This window comes from Perognathus longimembris, chromosome 6 (assembly GCF_023159225.1).
Source record: "Perognathus longimembris pacificus isolate PPM17 chromosome 6, ASM2315922v1, whole genome shotgun sequence".
Classification (NCBI taxonomy): Eukaryota; Metazoa; Chordata; class Mammalia; order Rodentia; family Heteromyidae; genus Perognathus; species Perognathus longimembris.
The window spans coordinates 63,517,055-63,526,914 of NC_063166.1; positions in this window are offsets into that span (position 1 = coordinate 63,517,055).

The following is a 9,860-nucleotide window of genomic DNA, read 5'->3' on the forward strand; positions in this document are numbered from 1 at the left end:
TAAATGAAGCTTTCTCCTCCCACCTCCATTCCCTTCCCCGGGATGAGATCAGATAGGCTGATTTATAAATCCATACAAAGGCCTTTACCTCTTTAAATCATTTGGATTGGCATTCCATTTTCTCAACACAGGCCATCTTAAGCCATTAAGTTTATAGATGGGATTGATGACCCGGCAGGAAGGCCATAAAAAATTCTTCAGTGGCTTCTGAGGTTTCAGTCCATGGTGGCTGGTAGGGTGTGCCCAAGCATCTCATATCCTGGTGGACAGGAAGCTGAGGGGGGCCCAGAAGAGTGTTTACTTCTTGTAGATTCCTGCAGAGAAATTAGGTGGGGGATTATCTCATTTGAAGGAGGGCAGGGAATGAAGGGATAGGAATTAAAGCAAGGGGAAACAATTAAAGTGGTGCTCACATTGGGGCACTTTTGAGCATTATTAAGAGGAACATGTCTTAGGGGTAAATGGGACATTCTAGTACCCTCATTGTGGGTGACTGGCTTTCAAAAGAATGTAAGAGGGGCTGGGAATATGCCCTAGTGGTAAAGTGCTCACCTTGTATACATGAAGCCTTGGGTTTGATTCCTCAGCACCACATATATAGGAAAAAGCTGGAAATGGAACTGTGGCTCAAGAGGTAGAGTACTAGCCTTGAGCAAAAAGAAGCCAGGGACAGTGCTCAGGCCCTGAGTCCACACCCCAGGACTGGCAACAAAAACAAAACAAAACAAAGAATGTAAGAAAAGAGGTTTATAAACATTCACATAGCTGGGCACTGGTGGCTCATTCCTGTAATCCTTGCCCACGGAGGAGGCTGAGATCTGAGGATCATGGTTTGAAGCTAGGCAGAGACAAATCCAAGAGGCTCTTTTTTTTTTTTTGGCCAGTCCTGGGGCTTGGACTCAAGGCCTGAGCACCAAGAGGCTCTTATCTCCCTTCAGTTAAGGAGCAAAACGGCAGAAGTAGAGGTGTGGCTCAAGTGGTAGAACACCAGCCTTGAGCAAAAAAAATAAAAATAAAAATAAAAGACAAAACAAAAACAAGGAAGAGGGGCTGGGAATATGGCCTAGTGGCAAGAGTGCTTGCCTCATATACTTGAAGCCCTGGGTTTGATTCCCCAGCACCACATATGTAGAAAATGGCCAGAAGTGGCGCTGTGGCTCAAGTGGTAGAGTGCTAGCCTTGAGCAAAAAGAAGCCAGGGACAGTGCTCAGGCCCTGAGTCCAAGGCCCAGGAATGGCAAACAACAACAACAACAACAAAAATCCCAAAACAGGGCTGGGGATATGGCCTAGTGGCAAGAGTGCCTGCCTCTTATACATGAGGCCCTGGGTTCAATTCCCCAGCAACCACATATACAGAAAACGGCCAGAAGTGGTGCTGTGGCTCAAGTGGCAGAGTGCTAGCTAGCCTTGAGCAAAAAGAAGCCAGGGACAGTGCTCAGGCTCTGAGTCCAAGCCCCAGGACTGCCCCCCCTCAAAAAAAATCCCCAAAACCAAAACAAGGGAGAACAAACAGGACCTCAGTTCAAACAGAAGTATATACATAATTATTAATGATAAAGTTGATGCACCAAATGGAAACAGTATTTGGTTTAGATAGTTGAATATCAGGACCTATTACTGAAATGCTAAGTGTGGAGGAAGTCTGTGTGGGGGCAAGAATGTGTGTGCTGTTTATGTGAATACAGGTGGGACTGGACAGGTCAGTATGAAGAAGAATGAGTGGGAAGCCTGGTTTGGGATGGAGAGGACTCCATCACAGGGAAAATTCGATGGTGGCCATTTAAAAATGAACATTAGGCCTCAATGCCCATGCCTGTTCCACATCCAGTCTTTTAAATGATTAAACTGATAATACTTTTTAGAGTCTTCTTTCCTCATAGCTGGCTCATGGTTATCACTACGCAGCAGCTACCCCACATGTTAGTAGTTTGAAATAATCATGATTTTATTATGCCTATGGGTTGTGTTGTCAGGGAGCTGGGCAGGCCTAGTGGGGACTTGGTCCTGCCCCATGATGGCTGGGGTCTCCATGGGAAAGATTCAGAGTTGGGAATGCCTGGATACGTAAGGGTTGGCATTATCATAAGGCTCATTGATTTATTTGCATACTTGGTCCCTGGGCTGAGAGGATCAGAACACCAGGTATCTTAATCAGGGTACCTGCATGTGGCTTCTCCAGGGGGTCTGGCTTCCTTCTAGTGTTGATGGTATTTGTGTAGATGAATTTGAAGAGTGCCTGAGACTCCAAGCATGAATATTTCAGTAAACAAGACAGAAGCAGCATTACCTCCACCCACCAGCATCTCATCTACTGGATGCTATTGATCAAAGTAGTCACATATCTATCCCCCTCCCCCACTCAAGGGGAGGAGACCTAACACCACCACCCCACCACCACCCCCTGCCCCAACCACTCATCCTACTTGAGATAACTGTGGTCATTTTTCTGGACAGGGAAGGAAATGGGGATTTTGCTGTGTTTTCTGAGATTTGTAGCACCATCAAGCCATTTGAAAGTCACTCTTTGTATCTTCTGTGTCCTGACAGGACACAGGAAAGTGATTGGTCAATGTTACACAGATCTTCCTCAGCAGATAAGGTGATAATAAAGCATTAAACCTCTCAGTATATATCTTATTTGCACAAGAATCACTTCATCCAAAGATTAATTTTTTGAGTACTTAGTGTGAGTTAGTTACAGTCTCTGACTTCAGACATCAAAGGGAAATTCGCAGTGCTCAACGGTGACACACGTAGCCATAATAAATAGAGGATGGCCTCTCAGCATTGTGTTTCGGAGCGAGACATGACAAGCACATCTGTAAGCCCAGTACTGGGGAGGCTAAGTCAAGAGCATGGTGAGTTCAAGGCCGGCCTGAGCTATATAGTGAGACTCTTTCTCAAAACAAACCAGCAAATAAACAAACAACAACCCCTCTCAAAACAATTTAGCTTTGAATGTGGGAGACAAAGACTTAACATCTAAGGCATTCTCTCTGGCTAGCGCAAGGGTGTGGTCTCCACTGTGGGGAAATGGATGTTAGGAGTCTAAGGACTAAGAGGTTCTCTGGGGCCATGAGCTGGCTGCTCTAAGTCACTCCCAGTGGGAAATCCATACTTTAAAGTCAGCATGTGGTAGTCTGGTGAACCTGTCTCAGGGGAGCAATGATTTGAACCATCTTTCTGCCTTTTGGTGGCTGGGCTGTGATACATACATGCAGTGCACGGAGTGTGGCATTTTTCTCTATCTCAGATTGACATTTTTAGACCCTCTTCATCTGTCAAAAATGTCCCCTTTCCTTAAGAAAAAACCAGTTCAGACAGGGTATTGCTAGTAGGTTCAAACTGGCCTTAAACTTGCCATCCTCTTGCCTCAGCTTCCAGGGTGCTGGGATTATAGGCATTCACCACCATACCTTGCTTTTTAAAAGTAATTAATATATTCCATGTTGATATCACTCTTTTCTAAGAGCTGCTATATCTTTTCAGCTGTAGTCCAAGTGTTTAGCCCTCTGACCCCAGCTTGCTCCTCTTAGGGTGTTATAGGTGCTCTGGCTTTTGTTTTATGGTAGCTTTTATGCTGGAAGCAGGCATGGAGAGGGAGGGAGGGGCCAGGGAATCTCATCTCTAGCCTGAGCCGTCCCTAGCTTTAAATGGCATCTAAATCAGGGGCTGCTGCCTTGGTGGGCTATAACTGCCACACATCCTTCAGGAGAGAGTTTATCTGAGAGGTTAAAAAAAAAAATGACCCGCAAAGCTCAGCCTAGTTAGCAAAGACATTTTGTTTCCTGTCTTTTGTCTCTCCTTGTCCAGCCCTAGGACATAGTTGAATCTGGTGAAGAGGCTGCTGTGAATATTCAACATGGAACGACTTACTCTCAGAAGCTGCCCACATTCTAGTGAAAACAAGAAAGATGGAAGAAAGAGGGTTCTTACTTCTGTATGGAAGTGGGAAAAGACGACCTTGGGACATTCTGAGGTTTTCAGAATTTCCACAGTGGTGGCTGGGGTAGCCTGTGGAAGAAGGCCCGATTCCAAGGGGCTGAGTGGGTGAGAAAGGAACATGTCCATCCTGCATATGCACAGGCCTAACCACTGCATCCCCCAAAGCTTAGAGGTGCAGAGGAGCATTGGAGGAAGCTAGGTTCTGTTTGAGCTCATGCAGAACCCAGATGTTGCTCCAATCTATCCTAGTGTTCTAACGTTCTAGTCTCTGTTCTTTACTTGTCTTCATGGGGGAGGGAGAAAGAAGCATTGATAATGGAAACTTGTCTCCTATGAAACTTTCTTCCTGTGTTTCTGCTAATAAAAATATAACTTGTTTATGCAACCATGTCACAGGTTATTTTCAGCTGTGTTCCTTAGCTTTGTAAATAAATCATTTTGTAACATGGACCTTTCCTCGACTAATATATGGTGGTGAGGCTAGGATGGATCTGGAGGCTGAAAAGCTTCCTTAGGAGGAAGTCAGAAACCCACATGTGTATAGAATGTGTTTAGGACTTTGGATTATTCCTTGGGGAAGTAGAATCTTTGCATGAAAGTGGACTGTCTTAGTTGTGGTTCTAACTTCAAATGAAAACCACTGCCTTCTTACAAATGGTTTATTTAAGATGACAAGATAGCTCTATTTAACCCTAATGTACAAACCATATATGATGATAAGCATGGTCTGAATGTGTCCATCCCCTAAATATTGCCAATGTGATGGCATTAAAAGATAAGCCCTTAAAGAGCTCATTTCCTCATAAATGGGACACAGGCACGCGTGCATGCGTGTGTGTGTGTGTGTGTGTGTGTGTGTGTGTGTGTGTGTGTCCCCATTCAGGGCCTTAAAGTCAGGACTTGGGTGCTATTCCTTAGCTTTTGTCCTTAGCTTTTTTGCTCAAGGATGGTACTTTACCACTTGAGCCATACCTCCAGTTCCAGATTTTTGCTAGCTAATTATAGATAAGAGTTTCATTGACTTTTCTTTGCAGGCTGGCTTTGAACCATAATCCTTAGCTCTCGTAGCCTTCTGATTAGCTAAGATTATAGGCATGGGCCACTAGCTCCCAGTAACAATCTCAATTATTTATTTATTTATGCTGGTATTGGGGCTTGAACTCAGAGCCTGACACTCTTTTGGTCAAGGATAGCACTGTACCACTTGAGCCACTAGTCCGCTTCTGGGATGCAGACTTTTATGTGAGAAGCTTCTCTCATGGTTTGATCTATATGCCTTCTGCATTTTTCTTTGTTATAAGTTATCAAGTTCCTCCCTCCAGAGAGTGTAGTATCAAGGTAGCATCTTGGAAGCAGACAACAGCCCTCCTCTAATACCTGCGGGGACCTTGTCCTTGGATTTCTCAGCCTCCAGAAAGGTAAGAAATAAAATTCTGTTCATTATACCCTCACTAATGGGCCAAGATAGAGATTTTCAACCATTTTTAAAAAGACTGGAAAATAAAAACATGAGGATATGTTATTGTTGTTGCTGTTTTTTGTTGTTGTCTTTTAAGGGGGGTTGGGGAGGAGGACACAAGAATGAAGGGAGAAAGGATGAAAAGTGCAGTCATGGTATTCCATATACACTATGTAAAAAACAAACTATACAGCTTGTGAGTGTGGATGTGTGAGGGGAAACTGGGGGGAAATGAAGGAAGGGGTTACATTGTCCAAGAATTGTACTCATTATTGACTTAGGGAATTGTAAACCCTTTGTACCTCTCCTTAATCAGAAGAAAAAAAAAACCAGGAAGTAGAGCTGTGGTTCAAAGGGGTAGAGCACTAGCCTTGAGCAGAACAGCCCAGGGACAGCACTCAGGTCCTGAGTTCAAGGACCCTCAATTAAACAAACATCTAACAAAATGCTCTGTTTCATGCTTTTCTAAATGGTTTTCAGCCATTGTTTATGTTGATGACTTCAGTTTTGTTTTTTCCCCACAAGTCTGAAAGCTTTGGTTGGCTTGCCTGGAGCAGCTTATTAATAGGCCATACTTCTTGATAATGAAAATTTGGATTGAAAATACTGGGGAACATTGGTGAGAAGTAGAGAAACCCACTCTGCCTGGCTCAAATGAAAGGGGACAGCCGGCTTCCTGCTGTAGCATTTAAGCATTTGCTCCATCTTTCTTCTCTTCTTATTCTTTATAATAATTGTAAAGTCCACCCCTGGAAGGGCTCCATACAGATCCCCCCCCCACTCTCCCTTCCTCCCTCCCCCCCTCACCCAGTACCTGTATTACCTAGATAACAGGTACACCTGGAGGCAATTACATCCCCCTTTTCTGAGATCATATCCAATCCACCTGGCCATACCTTCTGCCTCTGCCCTAGATAAGGCAGGGCCCTTCAGTGGTTCAGCCCTTCTTTCAGGCCAAGCATCATCTCGGCCACAGGCCAGCAGTTTGGGAATCAACTTTTCCCTCCTGCCTGAATACCAAGTGTGGTGTTCTCCTTTACCGTCTACCTACTTTAATAAACTTTACAATAATTTCCTTTGCGTTTTTTCCTTGCAAAAGCAATGTATGTTCAAGAGATATATTCAGAAATATTCATAATTCTACTTTCACATTTTTTGGTGGTTTTAGCATTTGATTCAGGACCTTATCTTTGTTAGGCAGATGCTCTGGGCTCTGGTACTTGAGACACACCCCAGCTGCTTTTTTACTTTAGATATTTTTTCAAATAGGGTCTTGCTTTTTTGTCTGGGTCAGCTTAGATTAAGGTCCTTCTATTTATGTTTTCCACATAGCTGGAATGACAGATGTACACCACCATGCCCAGACTTTTAATGGTTGTAATGAGGACCTCTTGACCTTTTGTTTTTCCCCTAGCTGGCCTCAAATTATGTTGTTCCTGATATCAGCTCCCCAAGTAGCTATGAGCCACTGTGTCATTTCACATTTCTTTTTTTTTGGCCAGTCCTGGGGCTTGGACTCAGGGCCTGTGAGCACTGTCCCTGTCTTCTTTTTGCTCAAGGCTAGCACTCTGCCACTTGAGCCACAGCGCCACTTCTGGCCATTTTCTGTATATGTGGTGCTGGGGAATCGAACCCAGGGCCTCATGTATATGAGGCAGGCACTCTTGCCGCTAGGCCATATCCCCAGCCCTGATTTCATTTCACATTTCTTATTTGGGCTGTTAACATAATGTTTAATTTCCCATGTATGAGGAGTTTTGAATGAGTGTGTCTCCATACAACAGTGTATTCTGTAACACTATTTTGATATCTTTCTCACATTCTATTATTACGCTGGAAGAAATATCTCTGCAGCTAAATGAGTTCCCAGGAGTAGAAGGTACAGATAGATGGGCATACTCTGAAGCTTTTGTAGCAAAGTGGTCAGATTGATTTCCATTCTACCTCCACAAAAGGGTGCTCTGAATTTCCTGGCAAAGTATGATTGCTTTTTATTCTAACCTTTGCCAACTGGATAAGTGAAAAATGGTATTTATTTTAATGAATAATTAAAACTTTCTGTTTGTTGTCGAATTAATTATGAAATTCTGGCTTTTTACAAAGAACCTCAAGAGACACAGTGACTAGGAAGCATTTCCTAATAATTGTTTATGTCACTGGCTATTGGTTTCCATTTCTTTTTCTACTTGAAACAGGAACTCAGCTACTTTATTATACCTTGTGTTTATAATAACCTTTATAAGAGCTCTTTTACCTAAAGATTTGAATGGGTTTTTTGTTTGGGTTTAGTTTGGTTATCAATACACCAAAGAAAAATGTAGAATTAAGAGAGAAAAGTATACAGCATTTAAAGCTTTATTCTGAGCAGTTTGAAGGGTTAAAGTGACTCTGTTTTGAGGTGTTAGTCAGTTTGTTGTTTACATTAAAATATAAATGACCCTGAGCATGCTTAAGTTTCAGGAACTGGTTTGTTTGTGCTAAAGCTGTTAAGCTGCAAATTCTTTAACAACCCTAAAAGCCAGACTCCCTACAGCGCTTGTAAATTCCTAGAACAAAGCTATCTACAAGTTAAAGAAGCTACTCTGTGCTGTGCTTGGCCTTGGGAAGGACTGCACAAAGCATGACATAAAAGGACACTAAAAACAGACCCAGACAGTCAGGAAACTTCCTTGATAACCTTTGACTCCCCTCGAATGCCCCTAGCCCCGAGCCAATCAGCCTTCGGTCCGTACCCTAATTCTGCCCAAACACCTGCTTGCTGTAAATTTCGTAGTTTTTGCCTTTATAAGCCCTGTATTAATCCAGCTCAGGGCTTCCTCCCTATCTCCGCTGCGTTGGTGTAAGGGACGAGGCCCGAGTTGCAGCTCGCCTGAATAAAGCCTTGCTTTTGCATTTCGGAACGTCTGGCTCTCGGTGGTCTTCTTGGTGGGTTTCTCTCAACTTGGGCATTACACAGATGTCTATGAGAATCTATTTTCATTAGCTTTTTTTTTGGTGCTGATACTGGGGCTTGAACTTAGGTTCTCTTACTTGGCTTTTTCACTTAAGGCTAGCACTCTACCACTTAAGCCATACCTCTATTTTCTGCCTTTTGCTGGTTAATTGGGGATAAGAGTTTCATGGACTTTTCCAGGCTGGTTTCAAGTTATGATCCTCCTATCTCAGCCTCCTGAGTAGCTAAGATTACAGGTGTGAAAACCAGCACCTGGCTTTTTATTAACTTTGACATTCCTTTCCCTTGCCACGTAGTATTCTTTTCCAAGCACTGTTTTCTATTCCTATTTGTTCTTTGTAAGAAACGCCATGTGAGCTGCAGCAATTCAGTTAGACAATTTTCTTAACTCCTGTTTCAACACCTTCCTCTCTCCCTAAGGAACAGACTATAAGAAACTAGAATTAGAAAGGACACACCTATTTTATTAATATTTTTGAGCGCTCTTAGATTTTGATGCCTTAGCAATAGTTTAGACTCCCACTGCTTTTATGTTTGTTGGAACTGGTACATTACTTTCCAATAGGAAGGTACTTCCCTAAATGTGAATTAGATACAGTGACGACACAGGATTATTCAAATAGGACAATAACATTTCTGTGTGACCATCTGATGTTGGCTATCAAAAGAGAAGTTCACGGGCTGGGGATATAGCCTAGTGGCAAGAGTGCCTGCCTCGGATACACGAGGCCCTAGGTTCAATTCCCCAGCACCACATATACAGAAAACGGCCAGAAGCGGCGCTGTGGCTCAAGTGGCAGAGTGCTAGCCTTGAGCGGGAAGAAGCCAGGGACAGTGCTCAGGCCCTGAGTCCAAGGCCCAGGACTGGCCAAAAAAAAAAAAAAGAGAAGTTCACTTTGAGTTATTTTCCTTTTCCCCTCCCGTCCCCTCCCTTCCCCTTCTCTTCCCCTTCTTTCCTCCTCTCTCTTCTTCTCTCTTGTGGGCCACACCGACTGGCCATCCCATAAAAGAAACAAGAAAAACATAGATAGGAAGTTCCAAGAAGTTGTACATGTTGTTGCTTGACTCAGGGCCTGGGCACTATCCCTGAGCCTCTTTGTGCTCAAGGCTAGTGCTCTACCACTAGAGCCACAGCACCACTTTTGGCTTTTTCTGAGTAGTTTATTGGAGAAACGAGCTACGGGCGCCCAGCTGAGTTTGGACTTTTGTTTAGGAATAATTTAGCAAAACTTCAATGAATTAGGAATATACTTTCCCAACCCATTGATGTTGGGTCTGTCTGTCCATCTGTCTATTGCACATCTGGCCAATGACAAGTTAGTGAGTTCAATGTCTAGAGGCTTGAAATATGCTTGCCTTCTTGTGCTTCCATTTCTATCATGGAATCTCCCTCATAAAACTCTTGAGGAGGAAATTACTTGGATCCAATTTGTAATTCAGATCCAAGCCTGCTCTATTCAGTTTATATGAGCCCAACCCCAGCCTACCTGCCAATACCAAG